A 21,488-nucleotide genomic window follows, 5' to 3' on the forward strand; every position below is an offset into this window, starting at 1 on the left:
GGGCTGGCACAGCATGGCCCCCCAGGCCTGTAATAGGCCGCGCTCGCCCCCCCCTCCTCCCCCCAGAAGGGGCCCAATGGCTAGTTTCAGCTTTTTGGGATACCCCCCCCAACAACTATAAACTGCCATATTAGGGGGGTATTTGTGTGTTTTTCTTATGGGGGTTGAAAAATGACATTAATGCCCCCCAATAGCTATATAATAACTTAGTTTAGGGGGCATTTTGGGTAAAGTTATAAGTAACTTTACAATGACCAAAATACCCCTTCCAACAACTAAATAACAGATAGTTTTTTGGGTATTTTGGGTAATTGAATTATGTTCAATTCCTATAAATAGCCCTATCCTCCACCATTCTCATCACACCAATTCAACAATCAACATTCAATTCTCCTATTAAGTTATTCTCTTAATATCTTCGGTCTTTCCTCTCTAAGTCTCTTTCAGTCTCTCATACATTCTCTGCCATCTAAGTGAACTCTGATAGTCTCATAGTCTGATTGGTTGATTGTCTGATTCTCCAAATTAGTAATTTGGGAGGCTTGGAGCCTTGGACGTTGTCACGTTGAAAGGCTTTAATCGTTGAAATCAAGTTGGGATTATGAACCGACAATTCAGGGTTTCGGGGTAAGTCCAATTAAATTAATTTTATTTTTTTTTAGAATTTGAAAAAAAAAATGGCTAGCTCTTCCCAAAACCCCAAGTTTAGTAGCCTGATTTGGAGAATATTTAAAATAGAGGATGTTGAGGGGAAGGAGAAAAGAGCAATTTGCTAAAAATGTAGAAAAGACTTTAGCTATTGTAGCAAGGGTGGTACTAGCCATTTGACTAGACATTTTCAAACACATGTGAAGAAAGAAGAAATAACCCACAATTTAAATGAATTTTTGAAATAATCGAAAATAAATTTTAAAAATATTGGGAGAAGTCAGAGTCTTGGAGAACATTTCTTGCCACCAATCCCGCCATGGCACGTGATCCGTGATCTACTAACCCCTCCGGTGTCTACAAGCTATAGTTCCATTGGAGTTTTGTTTCATTGTTTTAGTGCAGGACCTGCAAGTACCACACTACGACACAACCACTGTACCAGCCTACCAGGGTTGGCTAGATGCAGTTATGAATTATAATGCAGAATATAGATTACAACTTTACAATTACAAGACAAAGGAGGGCATGATACTACAGACTACTACAGTACTACTGTACTACATACACCGGATATTTGGTTTTTCACTTGAAGGAGATGATGAAAGTGTGTGTGAATGTTTTCATCATAATGTATATGTAAATTTTAACAAATAACCCATAATTTTTTATTTTGTCAAATTATTATTAATTTTGTTTTAATTTTATTTAATTTATTTGCTATTAATGTAATTTTGTATTTTCAACTTGTAACTATATAGTCTATAATTCTATATTGTATTTTTTATATTTTATTAATTTATTCCATTTTCATACTTCATTCATCCAACTATCCAAGTATGAAGTTTATGAAGTATCCAACCATTGTATATTTCATAATTTCAATATTTGTATAATTGTATGTTTTGTAATTTGTATCATTATTCATTCAAATTTAAATGAAATAAAAAATTTAAATTCCTATTTGAATTGTTTTATACTTTTATTTATTTATTCTTTGGGTTATTGGGTAATCATAAATTTGTTATTAATTTATTATTTGTTTCCTGTCCTGATTCTTGAATCCTAATCCAGTTATCCTAAATCCCTGATATGACATTTGATTTGATCAATTCAGATTCAGTGAGTCTATCCCGATTCGGCCCAGGCCCAAGGCCCGCCCAATGGCCCAGCCCGACACAGCCCAAGCCCACGACACGGTTTGCAGCTAGGCTCGACCCAGGCCCAAGCGGGCCTGGGCCGTGGGCCGTGCCGGGCCGACCCCCAAAATTTCCATTGGGGAGAATGGCACGGCCCGTGGCGGCCCGCAGGCCAGCATGACACGGCTCGCCTTTAGAGCGTGCTGCCCACAGGTCATGTCGTGCCAGCCCAACATGGCCCACTTTACACCTTTAGTCATGCCGCCCTCTCTCGTGAAAATTTTGGTGGTCGGCCCGGCATGGCCCATGGCCCAGGCCTGTGTCGTGTCGTGGGCTTGTACTGGGCCAGACTGCAAGCCAAGCCGTGGTCTTGGGCCATGCCGGGCTGGGCTACAGGGCGGGCCTTGGGCCTGGGCCGAATCGGGCTAGACTGAATGGATTACCCAAAAGTTAAAGAAATAAAACAATTTAAATAGGAATTTAATTTTATTTTATTTAAATTTCAATGATACAAATTACAAAGCATACAAATATACAATGGTTGGATACTTCATACTTGGATGAATAAAATATGAAAATGGAATAAATTAATAAAATATAAAAAATACAATATAGTTACAAATTGAAAATACAAAATTACATTAATATCAAATAAATTAAATAAAATTAAAACAAAATTTACAATAATTTGAAAAAAAATAAAAAATTCTATACAACTAGTCAACTATTGTTCATGAATCATGACTTTCATCATCTGCTTCAAGTGAAATATCCGATGTATGTAGTAGTATCATGCCCCCCTTTGTCTTGTAAAGTTGTAATCTATCTTTTGCATGCATCTAACCAACCTTGGTACAGTGGTACATGCTGACCTACACTAAAATAAGACTGCGATAGAACTGTAGCCTGTAGACACCGGAGGGGTTAGTAGATCACGTGCCATAGCGGTGAGAACTGAATAATTTTTTGAATGTTCACTCCATCAGGCTAAAATATCGAAATTATTTGTTCCCTCACCTAAACTATAAAAATTTGCTTATAAATAAATTAAGTTCTGCAAACGAACTTGTTGTAGAAGTAGCAGATTTATGCCTTCTACTTACTATTTCCTACTACTTTAGATAATCAGATTCATATAAACTATACATTTTAAATAATAAATTATTAATTTATTCTTTTTTATTTCCAATTTCAATATTCATATTTTCACAATATGTTTCAAGTGAAATATCAAAACCATCTTTCCTAATCTTAGGATCTAATATTGTAGCTAAGCAATAAAGAGGAGAAATGTTCTCCCAATATTTTTAAAATTTATTTTTCATTATTTTAACAATTCATTTAAATTGTGGGTTATTTCTTCTTCTTTCTCATGTGTGAGAAAATGTTTGCTCAAATGGCCAATACCACCCTTGCTACAATAGCTAAAGTCTTTTCTACATTTTTGGCAAACTGCTATTTTCCCCTTCCCCTCAACATCCTCTATTTTAAATATTTTCCAAATCAGGCTACTAAACTTGGGGTTTTGGGAAGAGCCGACCATTCTTTTTTAAATTCTAAAAACATAAAATTATTTAATTGTACTTACCCGGATTGCTGGTTCAGAATCCCAATTTGATTTCAACAATTAAAGCCTTTCAATGTCCAAGGTTCCAAGCCTCACAAATTGCTAACTTGGAGAATCAGACAATCAACTAATTAGACTATCAGAGTTCACTCAGATTGCAGAGAATGTATGAGAGAGAGGGAAGAGATTAAGAGAATTGTTAAATTGGTGTGATGAGAAGAATGGTGGAGATCTGGAGGATAGGGCTATTTATAGGAATTGAAAATAATTCAATTACCCAAAATACCCTAAAAACTAACTGTTTTTTAGTTATTATGAGGGGTATTTTGGTCATCGTAAAGTTATTTATAACTTTACCCCAAAAAGTCCCCATAAAACAATTGTTATATAACTGTTGGGGGGCATTTGTGTCATTTTTCTCCCCTCCATAAGCAAAATACATAAATAGCCCCCCATATAGTTGTTTATAGCTGTTTATAGCTGTTAGGGGGTATTTATGTAAAAAAACCCCAAAAAGCTAAAACTACTCAAACTAGCCATTGGGGGGAGGGGGCCACCGGGCCAGACGACTAGTTTTCGGACGGGCCGAGCATGGCCCGCTACGAGCCGTGCCGGCACGTGGGTCGCGGGCGGCACGACATGCACAATCGAGCCATGTTGTGTCGGTCTGTGGACTACAAACCCCCGGCCCAGCATAGAACGGACCACTATGTCGGGCCTAACACGGCCCACGGGCTGTCGTGCCGGGCAGGGCCAGGTGGCACAGCCTGATTTACACCTCTAAGGATGGGTAGAAATCAATAGAGTGGGGAGGAAGATGGAGAAAGGAGAAACTTAGAGGTGGTGCATAGGCAATAGAGCCAAAATCGCAACAGCGAACCCTTCAAGTTGAGAAGAAGGGATAAGGCACGATATACCAGGGGAGAAAGGTATCAGCTAATTGGTACAAATTCTGATATCAACACAAGAAACCGAAGACCAGCCAGAAAGAGAATTTCCTCTAGTAGAAGTGGTGGATGCAACATTGCAAAGAAGTGAGAAACAGATAGAAAAATCAGGGACTACGCCTCAGTCAATCGAAGTGGTAGAAAAGGATGTTGAGGTAAGTCCCTCTCTCTCTTCTTCTGTGATTTTTGTTGGGATAAGAAGGCTAATTGGAGAGGTAGGGGAGGTGGAAGCAGAGGTTGTTGGGAGCAGGGGATACGAGGGGAAAAGGAAAAGGCAGAGGGAGGTGGAGGAATCCAAGGAACAAAAGAGGGTGTATAATAGAAAGAAAACATTGGAAGGGGGGCAGAAGGAATTGGTAGAACGGGTAAGAAGGCCAAAAGAGGCACCAAAGTTGGGGAACAGTGAGGTTATTGAAGAAGGGGAAGCTGAAAAAGAGGGTGGAGAGAATGCCGAAGGAAAAAGGTTAGAGTTGAATAGGATAGTTGACAGAGAGGTAATGATAGGAAAGCCTCTTGGATGTTTTTGGGGAGGTGAAGGCTTTGTTAAAATTCTTTTGACCATTTAAAAATCAAGAAAATAGAGAAGACTAAGAAGAGAGAAGAAAGCCCAACAATAATATTAATATAATATTATATGCTATCTTCTTTAACATTAAGAATTATGAATTGTGAACATAATCACATAACCACAAATTGTATCATTGATAATGTTACCATCAATAGACCTTATTAATTAGAAATCACAATCAGAAAATGTTTAAACTTGATTTTTAATAATAATAATAATAATAATAATAATAATAATAATAATAATAATAATAATAATAAGTTTAAATTTCCAAAACCTCCCCTAAAATTTTAAATAGTTGTTTAAACCTTCCCTGAAGTTTGGTAATTGCAATCATCTTCCCTAAACTTTTTAACATACTTGCAAGTAGACCTCCTCTATTGGAATCTTCTAAAAAGAGGCTTAGAAATGTCCAAAATACCCATACAATAATAATTGAGGCTAGTTCTCAAGAAAAAAAATGATACATACTTTATTAAAAAAAAAGACAATTTAAAATTGTAGTTTTACCTTTGAGTGATTGATACGAAGGACAAGTTTGAAAAATAAATCAATTTCCAAAAAGGGATTGGAAGGATTTGGGGTAGTGATTCATATGTAGAAAAAATGTAGAAAATAAACATTTTGGTTAAAGTAACTGCATGGGTAATTTGGACATTTTCATGCCTCATTTTAGAGGATTCTAACAGAAGGGGTCTACTTGCAACTATGTCAGAAAGTTCAGGGGAAGTGATTGCAATTACCAAACTTTAGGGGAGGTTTTAGCAATGGTCCAAAACTTAAAGGAAGCTTTCAGTAATTTACCCTAACAACAACAATAGCAACTTATCATTGTAATTTAAATTTTATAAATATTACCTTTTACATTAATTATTATACATATTCAAATATTAAATTGAAGAAAATTATCAACTCACTTAAGTTTTCATTAATCATGGTCTTTGTAAATCTGAACGTTTGGGTTTAAGTCTTCACATCTTTAAAAAGCATTTTAGTATTTATTTTAAGGCAAGTTCAGTTCCTCCAAGGTCATCCAAGGCCAATCAAGGCCAGCTTGGGTAAGGTAAACCCCTAAACCCAAGCAGCCTAGGTGGGGTTTGGCTCCAAGAATTTGGAACTGGGCCCTATTTAATAATAAATTGGGTAAGGTTAGTTTGAGGCAGTTCGAAGTCAATTCGATTCGGTTTTAGGTAGAACCTATCCATTTGCTCACCCCTACTTCCAACCCTATTGAAGACAGACTTGATCCTAGGTCTTTGCTACAACCAACTAGAGACTTTAACAGCAAGATACCTAGCACCTTCTTTCAAACTAGGACTTATCTATTTCCTGGATTTTTTTAGCAGATTTACATGGATCTCCGATCTTTCCATTATTTTGGAAATTTGAAGCCTTGGATATTTTTATCAAATTCAAAAACAAATGTATTGGATACCAAGATCAAGTATTTCCAATTGGATAGTGATGAATTCATCAAATTCAAAGGTCATTTGGAAATCTCAAGACATATTCCCAAAGGTTTTCTTATCCAATTGCCCATCAACAAAATGACACTAGAAAAAAAAAAAAACACCAACAAATTGTTGAATTGTGAATCATACCATTATTGGATATTTGGTTTGAAGCTTTCCAAACAGCTAAGTTCCTAATCGAAGACCACCTACAAAAGTCTTGGCATTCAAAATCACCATGAGAGTGTCTTTTTCATAAAAGACCTCTCTATACCCATCCTTTGAATATTTGGCAACTCCTCTATGTGACGAGAGCTCTCTTTCAGTATTCCAATTTATGCATTGACCTAACCTACACTTAAATGAATCTTACGCCACCTAATTTCATGCCTAGTTTAGTGCTGATTGATCAATGTGTCCCTAAGATTGCTAAAGGGATTTTTGTGTCTTAAACTCTTAATGGGTCCGAACTTTGTATCCTATATCATACATAAGGCTCAGTTTGGAAGGAGTACAAATGCAAATTTGTAGAGTGCAGAACTTTGTATTTCGTATTATTTTGTATATATTTGTAGTGTTGTCGATATAAATTTTGTGTTAAATTAGGAGCGCAAAATTAATGCAGACAAATTAAAAAAAAATATATATTTTTTTTTGCAGAAATTTAAGTAGGACACAAATTCCTTTTTTTTTGCAAAGCAAATCCTCTGATTCTCTTGTCTTGGACGAAAGCCGAAACCACGACTAGAACATGCAATTATGAGAATAAAGTAACGCCCAACCTTGTGTTAATGAAGATTTACTCACGCTCAATCAATGATTAGAACGTGAAGATCGAAATTATGAGAAGCAAGTAACGCCCAACCTCTGATTCTCTGGTTTGAGATCTCCAATTACCAAATTGGTGATCTTTGTATAAATAAGGTTGATTGGAAGAGGTTTGCCACTTGTCAAGAAATTAGGGCCCACATAAGGATGGAAATCCATTAATTGAATTAAGTTAATCCTCCTTGAATCAACCAACAAAATTTTCCTTTTAACCAAATTGTTAATGGTTGTCAATCAATTGGGCTCCACTAAAATTGATTAGAGAAAATCTCTCTAATTGATTTGAGATCTGTTTAAGAAAATCTTTCTAATTGCCATTAATGGTGGGCTTTGTATCAAAATTCAAGCCTCTATGTGGTAGGTATTCACTGCTCTTATTCAATTTGACTTGTAGTGGGCCCTACCCAACACACTCTTGGATTTGGATTTAATGGTACCTCTTCACTCAATTCTTTTTGTAGGAATACATTAGGGGGCTCATTTTCTAATTATACTTCACATTGGGTCCCATTCAAATCTTTCTTGGGCCCAAATTTTGTTATTCAATTCCATTTCATATTGGGCCCAAAATTTACATATCAACAAATTTGTCGACACAAATTTCGTGCTAAATTTGGAGCACAAAATTAATGCGGACAAATTCAAAGGAATTTAATTTTTTTTTTTGTAGAAATTTAAGTGGGATACAAACTCTTGTTTTTTTTTGAAGAATACCCTCTGATTCTCTTGTCATGAACATGATTGAACTTGCATTTGTAGCTTGTCATGGACACGACTCGTAAAGCTTGACGACTTTAATAGTAGGAGGTCCCTTGTAATGATTCAACGAAGATCTTCTTGACTACAACAATTTAATAGAAGATTTCTTGTTTGCAGTAATTTGATGGGAGTTTTCTTTGAGTACAACAACTCAAAGGACCAAATTCTTCAATTCGCGTGACACAGGACTAGGTAGTTTTGAAGCTTCAACAGTTGAGAAGCTGAATTTCTGGTTGGGAATTGCTGGAAAGAGCTGAAGAGGAGATAATGATTTCTGTTGAAAATCTCTCAGCATGCACGTGGCTAACAGCATTTAATTTGGAACTTCAACAGTTCAGCATCGACTCATGAGCTAGACTTCTTCCAAATTCTTCTGTCTTCTCCCTTCTTTCTCTTATTATTTTTTTATCTTCCCTTTTCTGTAGACAAACCAGCTCTCTTCATCCTCCCAGTGCCCTCTCCTAAAGGGAGTTTCCTTGCTCTCCTCTCCATTTTATAGTAGACGTCTACATTTGAAAAGCCCTCCCTATTTCAAATTTGAAATCCTCATTATAAAAGGGAATGCCATTAGTGATCTTCAAGAGATTTGTTAGCCAACCTTAATTTTCTCTTACCAAATCATCAATTAGGCAATTGCACATCAATCTCCATTAAATAGGTCCCACTAGATCCTCTAGCTATTAACGTGATTCTTTCTTATCAATCCTAATCAATAATCGACTATCTATTAATGGAGACATCTTACTAAGATGTAATTGGACCCCACAAGTTAGGCCATAGGATCAATTTTTTATGATTTGGTGGAGGGCCCACAGAAGATAAAAGGAAATGCCATATCAATTAGCCAGTTAGTGATTCTTCATATCATATCAATTAGCCAACTATCATTTCTCCTTTTATTTTACCACTTAAGAACATTTAAATGTCAATACAATTTAATCCAAACCCGCCACATGAATTTGAGAAGATTTCTCCTTGATTTGCCACTTTGCTACCACCTAAAGGTTGGGGTTTGGAATGACAATTGGGTGATTATGCACCATGTGTAGCTTTACCATATGGGATTGGCATGCCAAGAGATTAAATCCACTTACAAAGAAATATATCTTGGCCATCCTTCTTTCAATATTAATTGCCACTTAAATGTGGGTCCCACCAAGTTGATTAGAGGGGATCTCTCTAACAAGATTTGAGAGTTTAAGAAAACCTCTGTAATTGCCACTCAACGGTGGAATTTGTCTCAAAATTCAAGCCTCCACGTGGTAGATGCTCATTGCTATTCACCTTGATTTGTAGTGGGCCCTATCCAACATCTATTTTGGGCCCAAATTCTGTTATCCTTTTCTTAGTGGGCGAATAATTCATTTTCATTCAATTTCATGTTGGGCCCAAAATTTACCTATCAACAACTGTACATGTTTGTATTAACCAACCTTTTCTCATTTCAGCTTGAACTTACAATGCAAGAACTCTATAGTCATTATTTTTTAATTGATTATACTTCAATCACTTTTATATGCTACCAGTCCTATAACCTAAACGACCTATTATTAGGGGTGCAATCGGGCTGAATCGAGTTGAGTATTGGGCTACTCGTGCTCAATTTGGACTCAAAAGTTCAAAGCTTGACTCTAGTTCAATCGAGTTTCAAGTTTCCTACTCAAATTCGACTCAGGTCCATAGTTACTGAGTTTGAGAAAAATTCATCCACGAATCGAGTTTGAACTCGAATAGCTTGTGAGTAGTCTCAGTTCACTTACACCCCTATATATTATCATGCGACCATATTCATACAACTTGCCTCACAACCAATCAAAATTTTCATGCAAGGACAATACATGTAAAAAAATTGATTTTCAGTTTGCCCATGAACAAGTTGCCAAGAACTCCCTTGTTAGGCTGTGTTAAGCTTGATAGTAAATAAGAGAGAAACATAAATTTGAGGGAATTTTCTCAAGAAATTTCACAAATTATGTAAAGAATTTCCCCCAACTTTATATTTCTGTGAAACCAAACATAGCCTTGCGTTTGATACATCTCAACAGTTGATCGTAATGTCGACATAACGACAAAAGGGTTGTCTTCTAGTCAGTTTGCCTCACTGAAATCCAAATTAAGTTGAATGGTGGTCCTCCTACGTTGTAACTATTGTGGGCGACGTTAAATGAAAATTGAGATAAATTCATACTCATACTTCTTCTCTACTCAAATGTCACAATTAATTTTGTTGTACAACCTGTAGTCATGTGAACCATAGAAGGATAGCTAGCTGTACTATTCAAATATAAATACAATTCTAATTAGTCCTATCTGAAGTGACTGAAGTCATATTTTTCACAAGAATTACAACTACTCTTTGTTGACTCCTCACCCCACCCTCTATCTCTCCTATCTTCTCATTAGGGGTGCAAGTTGGGCCAGGTTCGGTCGAGACTCAACCCGAGTTCTTGAATTCTTGATCCTTATTTAATCCATCATTTTTTTTTTGGTTGAGTTCAGGTTGGCCTGATTTCTTCTTTTAATTTTTTTAAAATGTTCTTATTTCTTTGCAAAGTTCCATCTATTGTAGTGTATTGCATGATATGTATCAATTTCAGGGTCATTGATGTTCGGGTGGTTGCTAAGTTGGCCCAGGGTGCCATGAAGCTGACTCCATAGCCACCCTCTCAGGACCACGTTGGCATCGTCACCCAAAATCGCGTGAAGGACAGGTGCGGGTAGGAAGGAGTGTCCCATACGAACAGGGAAGTAGATTCCACCTGGGAAGGGGGAATCCCCCAAAGACCTTGGCGGACAACCTGATCTTGACAACCCCGGAAGCCCTATCCGATCCAAACACGGACGTCCAACTATAAATAGGTATGCAACGTTCAAGGTAAGGGACTTTTGGAACTACATTCTTTGAATACTTTTTTGCACTATCTCTTCAGCTTGGGCCAGTACTACCTCAACTTGCTTGTCCCAGCCACATCTCTCTTTATCCTTCTGACTTGAGCATCGGAGTGCCTAGTCGGGGAACAACTCCTTAAGCCTCTGATCCTTCTCCTGGTTGCAGATCCCAATGTGCAACTTCATCCTTCCGCCTCGGCCTTGTCCAGTTGGCAGGACTATCTAATCGTGTCATCGATTTAGAATACCTCAAATCGAACAACATCATATTGGCGCCGTTTGTGGGAAATGTACAAAAGGTCATTTCCCAAATCCCTTTCTCTACTCTAAGAGCAACCATGCCTAAGAACATTGATTGCTCTGGAGCCCCTTCCCCATCTCGAGGATCCCACTTACTTCGCAACTCCCCACCTCAAAAGCTCTAGCATCAGGTAGTAGTTGACCCCGCGCAGTGCCAAACCATGCAACAAAAGGTCAACCGTATTCTAGCAATGATGGAAACACTAGGGCAACCAGCATGCCCAAGCTACTCGCCCTGTCACGTAGGTGCCTACTATAGTCGATCCTCACATTGAAGACCTTAAAAGGTGCCACGCAGATAGGCACAAGGCCCAATCCAATCGCAAATGACCAAAGCCATCCAGAAGATCTGACTCCCCAGCCCGGCCGCACGCACACAACGCCCACACTAGATCCCATCACTCCAGCGCTTAGGTATTAGCGAAAGAACGGCTTGGCCAACATTTGTAGTAGTCGTTGATCTTGATAGTCGAATCTAGCTCAATTCGAGACTAGCATGTGATCCCAAAAGGGGAAAGGTCCATAAATGTGGTCCTAGTCGCCAAAGATGCTAAAATCAGAGAACTAAGAGAGTGGTTAGCCAAACTAGAATGCAGCCAAGTGGATAGAAGTGTAGCTCCTCCGACAGCTCCGCCCTCAAAGCAGCCCCACAGCCAACTCGCAAAGGAACCCATCTTCGTCCAAGAGATCGTTGACGAGCTTCTCCCAACCGGCTAGTGATAATGATGTTGCACAACTCCTCTGAGGGTTTCATGTGCAAGGCCTTCATGCCACACTCCACGGAGTCGCAAGAACTTGGTACGCCTCCCTTCTGTCGTGGTCCATATCCTCTTGGGAGTAGTTGGAGACACAGTTCCTAGCGTAGTTACCACCAGCCAAAGGCACTAGAAGACATCGTCCAACCTCATGTAAGTATGACAGAGGAAATGAGAGACCTTGAGGGAATACTTGGAAAGGTTCAATGCCAAGGCCCTTCAAGTTTGAACTCTACACCAATTGGTAGATGTAATACCATCATAAGCAAGCTATGCTCCTCAATGTCTAGCTTCTTGCTGCAAAAGAACCCTTTGCCCAACCTGACCTCACTCACGAAGTATGCGTAAAAGTACATGAACGTCGAGGAAGCCCAGGCGCTACAAAGGAGTGAAGAGGACCAACATGATCGAAAGCGGAAGGACCATGAGGAGTGCATATCAGACAGAGACAGCAAAGATAGGACCATTGACCTAACCGCAGACTGAGGACTCCACTGCTGACGTACAAAAACCTTACTCCCTTGAACACGTCGTGGGCCAAAATATTGATGCATATCTGCGACCATAGCTTCGTCAGGTGGCCCAAAAAGATGAAGACTTAGGGTAATAAGAGGAATCGGGACAGGTATTGCGATTTCCACTGAGACCACGACCACGGCATTGAAAGATGCCATGACCTTCGCCACCACCTGAAAGACCTTGTCTGACGTGGATACCTCTGTGGGTTCATCGCTATCAAAGAGTATAAACCAGAGAAAACCACACCGACGAGCCCCTAGCCTGAGCTCCCTCGGTGAGGGTCATCGCTGTCATCTCGAGAGGGACGACCCTTAGAGGGGAAAACTAGGCATGGAAGACCTACTCCAAAGAGCTAAAGCGCTAGGACTAAGATGTACTGATGATGATCGGCGCCAAGCACTAATGGCGACCAGGCTATACAAACTTAATAAATAAAGAATTTTCTTCAAGCACAAATGACCAAATGCCAACGTACAGTCTGACCGAACTCCACATTGACTAATGGGCGTAGTACGATGGCATCCTCGTCAAAGACTCGGCCAACCTATAACGGCCAAGGCTCGACAACCATCATAAAAGGACCCAACCAAATAGACGGTTGAGGCCAGAACAAGCCCTTGATAGGCACTACGGGAACAACGTCCCCACCACAATGGCAAGAGGATGCCCATCAAACTTTGGGTGCCCTCCCAACTTACAATTGGAGAAGAGGTAACCAAGGACCATAGCTAGCCTAGTCAAAGAGCGTAAGGCTCTCCAAGACTAGGTGCCACCAAGCTCCCCAACAACGTTGAGAGCTTGGAACCAACTCAACCAAAATTAGACTGAGGCCACGAAGCCGAAGACCTCAGTAAGTCCAAGACCTCGGCCAACATGAGACCAAGGCCACGAAGTTGAAGACCCTAACCATCTAGCATCAAGCCCAAGACCTTGGCCAACATGAGACTGAGGCCACAAAGTCGAAGACCTCGGTATGCCCAAGACCTCAGCCAACATGAGCCCAAGGCCATAAAGTCCAAGACCCTGGCCATCTAGCATCAAGCCCAGGACCTCGGCCAACATGAAACCGAAGCCACAAAGTTGAAGACCTCAGCCAGCATGAGACCGAGGCCATAATGCCAAAGACCCCAGTCACAGTGTCAATTCCAAGACCCCAACCCAACTAGTCTGAGAACAAGTATAGGAGAACAACCTATGAACCCTACCAGCCAACCTAATTCCAAAGAGTAACTTAAAAAAAGAAGAGAGAAGCAACACAAAACGTGCTCGGCAATAAGGGTGTCAACGGTATTCAAAAATCCGATTTTGAATTCGATATTCAACATATTCGAATCGAATTCGGATAATTCAAATATCTAATCGGTCGAATTCAAATTTGGATATAACCTGATTTGATTCGATAAATATCCGCATTCAACCAATTATTTAATTCTTATATATAATATATAAGATGTTTTGTATAATTTATATATAATAATTAAGTTATATAAATAATTTATATATTTATATACTTCATATCAATAAAATATTTATTTTATATATTTATTAATTATCTAAAATAATTAATTAATCAAATTCGAATCGATTTGAATATTCGAATATTTAATCGGATTTGAATTTGGATATTAATTTTCAATATTCATCAGATATCGAGTCAAATTCGGATATCAAATTTTCTAATCGGATTGGAATTCGGATATTGCTTGGTCCAATTCGAATTCGATCCGTTTACACCCCTACTCGGCAAAAAGACTAAATTCCCATTAATAAAGAAGTTGATACATTGATTATAAGCCCGACATACTAGGTTGAATACAAAGACCCTTAAAACAAAAGGGGGGGGGGGGGGAAGAGATAGGACATCAATTTTTTGTTGGGGGTCCTCGGCATGCTCTTGGGCATCAATGACAATAGCATCTTCGCAAGCAGGCTCTTCGGTATCAAACAGGGCAAAACCTTGATCGACACCGGCTACCTCTGGGAACTGACGCATCGCATCACCCGCCGCTGACAGAGAGCGAATCCCTCCTGCCAAGAGTTGGTAGCATAGTTGTCCAGCTTGTTCTGATGAGCCCCCGAAGCTCTATACTCGGTGACACCCTCCTCCTTCACCCAAGCTATCTTCAGCACCTCCCACACCTTTTTGAGATCATGGATGTGGTCCTTTAACTTGTGGATGGTCTCTTCCCTCTCCTCGATGTTGTGCTTCAGCTCGACCAACTCTGCCTTCAGCTGAGCGTTCTCGATCTCTTGCGACTCATAAAATCGCCACAGCCTGCAGAGGTAGTCGACAAGGCCAACAACTGAACAAACCGATTGCAGGGCACTGAATAGTTAGTATAAAAGAAAAGAAGAGAGATAAGGAGGAATAAGTAGAGATGAACTTACCGCAATGATCTAATGGAGAGTTGCGCTCTCTAGGAAGTTACTGATGTGGCTGCTAGCTTTCTTCCTAATACTGGGGAGCATTAAACCCTGAGCAAACTGCTCGGCCACCCCCTCCATCTCAAGGGTTCCTCTGATCGCATCGACCATTGTGGCACGTATACACCTACCAAGCCCTTAACCAAATCATATTACGAAGCGTCCCCCCTTTGTGACAAAGATCGCCCAAGATGAGTCATGGCCTCCTCAAAGTCAACCACCACAACTTCCTCCGTCGACCTCAGCCTCTTCGCTTGTTAAGGAATGCACTATGTCGAATGGCATCGGAGCTATGCGCCCGAGGTCCCAGCCGCCTGTGCCTTCCTCGTGGTCGCAGCTTGCAGACGCCGAGCTCTCTCCTCAACACCAATCATGTCCAAATCTGCACAAATCACCACAAAGTTAGCGCCAAGTAAAGACAAGCTCATAAAAAAATATGAGGCCACGCTGTCCATGGATCGGACTGGGATTGTTTGGCCGAAGGGCACATCAGCCCAGCCAAGGTCATCAATCGGGATAATGTGTACTCCCCCAATGTGTACCCGCACTATCCTCCTCACAACAGTTATCTCTTCCTTCGACAGCTCGACCTAGAAAGGACCCTTATCCTTGGTCCTCAAAAAGGACGGGGTGAGGGAGAACGACCAACCTCCTCGGCACTTCACAAAGAAGAAACCCTCTTTCTAGTACCTAATGGAAGAGGGAGCCCCGACAAGCACCATAGTGTTCGGCCTAGCCGATAGGTAGTAGTAACCATACTTGTTCTTCTTCACGTGGAGGAAATACCTAAACATTGGGAAGGTAATCTCAATATCCTTGAGAGTGCAATAGTAGAATAGCCCGACCAAGTACTGAAACGAGTCTGGCATAAACTGAACAAGCAGGACCCAATACCACCTTAGGATGGCCACTACCCTAGAATCTAAAGGGAACCTAAGGCTGGCAATCAAACTATGGACGTACACACAAATTTCCCAGGATTGGCCGAAGTGGCCCTCTCCCCGATCCTAGGACACCTTAGTTTCTACTCCTTGGGAATGTGATACACTTCCCTGATTCGACCTAGGTCGGCTGGAGAAAGGCTACACAGAGTTGAGGCAAACTGCTCCCCAAATCTCCTCTTGAGGGCTTGCCCTTCCAACTCCACATCGGCTTCAGCCACCTCGTCAACACTAGTCTCTCAGGCACCAATCTCTCGGACCTCAGCATTGCCCTCGTCATTGACCTTGGTTGCATTGTCGTCGATCTCCGGTACCCTAACCTCGGTCACCTCGCACCGAGGACTACCTTCACTATCATCCCCCGAAGTATACCTAGTAAAAAGGAAAGACAAGGAAGCCATAGTGGAAGACATCTTATCAAAGAAAAAAGAAGCTTGAGACACTTGAAATGCCAAGCAAGGGACATCAGCCAAACTTTAAGGCACAAACTCTTTCCAAATGACAAAGTGAAATGACTTGCCTACCCCTTTTATAAAGGCAGCCAACAGTCCAGATCAAATTAGAACAACGGTATAGGACCATCACCACACTTCGCATGCGCACGACTTTGGGAAGACGAAACGACGCATCTACCAAACTGTACAAAAACGGTATGAACGTTGAACCACCCGATCCGCCCACCAAGCCGGTCCGCTCGCAAACTGGAGTTCCTTAGCCGAGGACTTTAGAACTCTCATGCCCATCTATGACCGAGCACCACACTCCTTGACTTCGAAACTAAGGGAGTGGTGTACGGGTGATTGCTAAGCTAGCCCAGGGTGCCATGTGGTTGACTCCATAGCCGCCCTTTTAGGGCCACATCGGCATCATCACCCAAAACCACGTGAAGGATGGGCATGGCTAGGAAGGAATGTCCCACATGGACAGGGAAGCGGATTCCATCAGGGAAGAGGGAACCCCCGAAGACCTCGACGGACAACCTCATCGTAACAACCCCAGAAGCCCTATCTGACCCGAACACGGACGTCCAACTATAAATCGGTACACCATGCTCAAGGTAAGGGACTTTTGGAATTGCATTCTTTGAGTACCTCTTTGTAGTATTTCTTCATCTCGAGCCAACACTACCTCAACTTGCTTGTCCTAGTCACATCTCTTTTTATCCTACTGACTTGAGTGTTAGAATGCCTACCCGGGGAACAACTCTTCGGGCATTTGACCCTTCTCCTGGTTGCAGATCTCGATGCGTGGCTTCATCCTTCCACCTCGGCCTTGTCCAAATGGCAAGATTATTTGATTGTATCCTTCATTCAAAACACCTTGGATTGGACAACATTAATTGAAATGCCAAATTTTGAGATTTAAGTCCTTTTCATAGGTCTAAACATTAATATTCATCTAAATATCTATGTTTGAATTATCAAAGTGAAAAATAAAAAAGAGCATCCATATTTGAAAAGTGAAAAAATGAAAAAAAAAAAGAGTATCAATAGTTGAAAACTCTGGATGCATTGATACTTTGAACCACCTTTCTCAATTTGATAAAGAATATTGGCAAATTACGGCTCACTAATTTCAGCATTTTTATATGCAAGGTAAAAATTATCAATACATGGCAATGGTAATGGTAAAAGGGATGTATTGGTATTTTAACCTCACACTTGATTGTTTTTTAGTTTTTTTTTTTTTCAAAACCTATCGAGAGGGTTGGTCTAAGGCCTGCCTATCCTCTGAAATGGGTTTTATCCCAAAGGATTTAAATTTTGCATATCAATAAATCGCCAATATGACCTCATACGGGGCGTATCATGTCAAAATTCTGAACCTTATTGATATATACACAAGGACAATGTTATGATGCTTCAAAACTTAAGAGTACTATATTCATATTAGACTAGAAAACTTTTGCTTTCAAACTTAAATTTTTTCCTTTGTATAGTTGCATATATACACACATAAATACAATTTATAAAATATTTGTACACATAAATATGAAATATGAAGAAATGTTATGTTAGGTTTTGGGCTGCCCAAGGTTTCAACCCTAACGTAACCTAGACTAATTAAGTTGGGTTCACAATTTTTCGACCTTAATCCTAATCCAAACTTCAACTAAACCCAACATAATCAAACTTTTTTCGGGTTGAGTTTGAACGACCCGGCCCAAGTTGCACCCTACCTTGACCCACTAACTTGATCGACTCATGCCTCATGGTTCAATGGGCTGTAAGTATGATAGATGTAACAATCAACCTAGGACCCAATCATCTGCCTTGGGGGTTAAAAACCCTAAAATTAAATGTTCGATGGCTGATGACATCGGCACACACAAACCCTACATCCAACGCAAGTGTTCCTAAAAGTTGAATCAAACATTATGTAAGGTATCCATCTACCTTGAACACCGTGGATCTAGTACCATTACGTGGGTCCCATAAACATGATGTGTTAATTCCAAGTAGCTATTTCCAATACGGTTTGACCCAGCCACTCCACTTATTGGTGGCATTGCTCAATACAATATATATATAAAGAAGATTGATAGCTCATAGATAAGAAGATGCCTTTTGTCTTTTAAAATAGTAAAGTTAGCGTGGCATCATTTCTTGTACGTAATGACAACTCCCTCCCTCCCCACCTTGCTTACAAATGTGTCGCTATATGGGTGGACCATGTTACATATTACCTTGACATGTTGATGGTCCGGGTAGTCCGATAGGTTGGTTTGGTCCGATTCGATTTAAGTCGGGTTTGGATAAATTTCAGGTTTATAGGCTTCGGCTTGGGCCTAAAATATCGGGTTTGACTTTTTTTAGGTCAAGCTCGGGCTTTCTCAAAAAGTCTGGCCCAAGCTTGAATTCGACTTGATAATGTATCATATAATAAAAATATATTTTATATAATAAAAAATAAATATATAATATATGTTTTCTTTATTATTCTTCTCTTTTTTCAAGTAATAGTGTGATCTTTCATTATTTTTTTAGGTTTCCAAGTATTTTAATATAAATAAAATAGTTTTTAGTTGAATAAAAAAAGAAAAAAATATTTTTTCCTAATTTTTAGTCGAACTTGGGCTCGGGCCCAGACTTCAGGCTTTATATGAGGGTTGAGCTCGGGCTCAAGATCTAGGCCCAACGATCGGGCCGGGCTCGGGCTCGAGCCTGAGCATACCTGGCCCATGAATAGGTCTACTACTACTACTCTCATCCGAACTAGGATCTGCTCCTCATAGAGCGTGCCCCACATTGACATCACAACAACATTTTACCCTATATTTGAAACATCTTCCCATGAATAATAAATACAAGTACGAGAGATTTTCTTGTTGTGCGGCTAAGACATGCCATGAGGTTGGTGTGAGGCGTGCTATGTGAGGAGTAGATCCGGACTCCTCTCATCAATCATTCACTTGTGTCAGCCCGGTTCATTTCACAATCCTGAACCAGAGGTAATTCTAAATTCTCCCAAACAGGGTCCCCATAGGATTCAAACATGATAATAAATAGCATCGTTTACTTAAACACCCCTTATGGTTTTATGTATTTACTAAAATCTAACCTCTAATTTGTGTGTTATTAAAATATCTCTATGGTGTGCAACAACTTTATTTAACCTCTCTTTCATGAGGGAACCATTTGTAATTTCACATGATAATGTTGCATGACTTCTTAAATGAGTGGAAAATGTTAGGGAGGGTTTTGTTTCTTAAAGGTTGATATGAAACTATTAAGGAAATTTTTAAAAGGGTGTGACTATGACATGGAAAAGATATGATATCTGAAAATTTTTTGACCAATCAATTGGAATCATAAACGTGGTAGCTAATTAGGTGTTATTTATCAAAATTCATGGGTGTGTTTTGATTGGTCAAAACTCTTCCCATATCATATCTTTTCCCTTTTTAAAATAAAGAAAACCCCTAAAACTATTTTCTTTAAAATTTTCCACTCATTTAAAGAAATCACCTAGTCATTCATGACAAGATCTATTCTTCTCACCATCACCAACCTCACAATACTTGTAACTGCACATTGGGAACATCTCCCATACTTATACGTTGCCATCCATGATGAGATGTTCTCATTGCATCGCTGCACTGTGCTATGACATTGGTGTGAGGAATGTGCTCCATGAGGAGTAGATCGGATTTCAAAACTTAACAGAAGGTTGATAAAGTGAAGGGTTGTAAACTATTGGGGAATTCTAATAAAACTATAGTAAATATGTGAAACCATAGGGGTTTTTAAGAAAAATTCCTTAAGAAATAAGGTAAATTAAATGACCCCCTTTACTATTGGGTCAGTGATAAAGACCCCCTGTATTTTAATTTGCAACAAAGACCCCCTAAACTTTAGCCATTAGATAAAGACCCCCTAAATGTTAAGTTAGATGACAAAATGCATTAAATTATCAAAATACCCACCTGAGCTTTCTTTATTTTCTTTTCATTGTCCTTTTCTCTTAAACCCTAACATAATCTAATCTTCATATTCCCTTCCCCAATAAAAATTACCTTGAAAGAAGCGTTGCAAAGCCTATCATGAACAAGATGGTTTAACAATACAACAAAATAATCCAAACTATGTTTGTAAAGTGTCTTAGAAATAGACTTGTTCATGGGTCAGATAGCTCGACGGGTCAGCTTAGCTTAATCCATTCTAAGTCGGGATTGGACATTATTTTAGGCTCATAGGCTCGAGCTCAGGCCTAAAACATCAAGCCCAACCTTTTTTTGGGCTGAGCTTGGATTTTCTCATAAAAACATGACCTGAGCCCGAGCTCGACTTGGTAATATATATTATATAATAAAAACATATTTTATTTAATAAAAAAATATATATACAATATTTTTTCTTTGTTTCAAGTAATAGCGAGATCTTTTATTATTTTTTACTTTTGAGGGCTTTTAATATAAATAAAATGCTTTTTTTATTAAATAAAAAAGAAAAAATATGTTTTCAAATTTCTATCCTTGAGCTTTATATGAGGGTCAGACTCGAGCTTAAGACCTAGTTCCGATGGTCGGGCTGGGCTCAGGCTTAGGCCTGATTGTATTCTGTTGATACCTCGACCAATGATCAAGTCGTTTTCCACTGTAACCTAGATATTGGACTTGGAGACGTTGAGGACGTTCAAGAGATGGCATGGGCATGGAGAAGGGGTTTGAAGCTCCGAAAGTCTGAAATGGAGTCGTCGTGGAATCTGAAGGTAATACCTTGACTTGGAAAATGAACATCCAAATAAATAAATCTTCAAAAAACCTGTGACCGGAAAGAGGGGTCTTGTGGGATGGCGTTGAAGGGGCTTTTGTACTTGTATCTTTGAAGAATCATTAATGGAGTTGCAAAGCTTTTATACTTGATTAGAATTATCTTTGTTTTTCCTCCACCAATAATCCCATTATCGAGTTCATCATAATGCAAGTCCTAGTACAGAAGCATTGGAGAAAATATATTTGAAACGTGCAAAATTATCTTTGAAGGGATTTTATAGGCTGTAAGCGCAAAAGATAATATTCTGTTTATTGGTGGAGATTTCATTCCGTAAAATTATACAAAATAGAAAGGTAAAACTGGTCTTTTGAAAGAAATAATGTATCAACCAAACGTTAGGGTTTAATTTTTCAAAAATTTAGGGAAGGTTTTGTTTTTAAAGTAAAACTTGAGGGGGAGGTTTTTATGATTGTCAGAAATCTCAGGGAATCTTTTATCCTATTATTTACCCTAAAATAATAATTATAAGGCACGTTC

Source organism: Nelumbo nucifera, chromosome 3, assembly GCF_055504915.1.
Source record: "Nelumbo nucifera cultivar China Antique chromosome 3, China Antique-T2T, whole genome shotgun sequence".
Taxonomy (NCBI): Eukaryota; Viridiplantae; Streptophyta; class Magnoliopsida; order Proteales; family Nelumbonaceae; genus Nelumbo; species Nelumbo nucifera.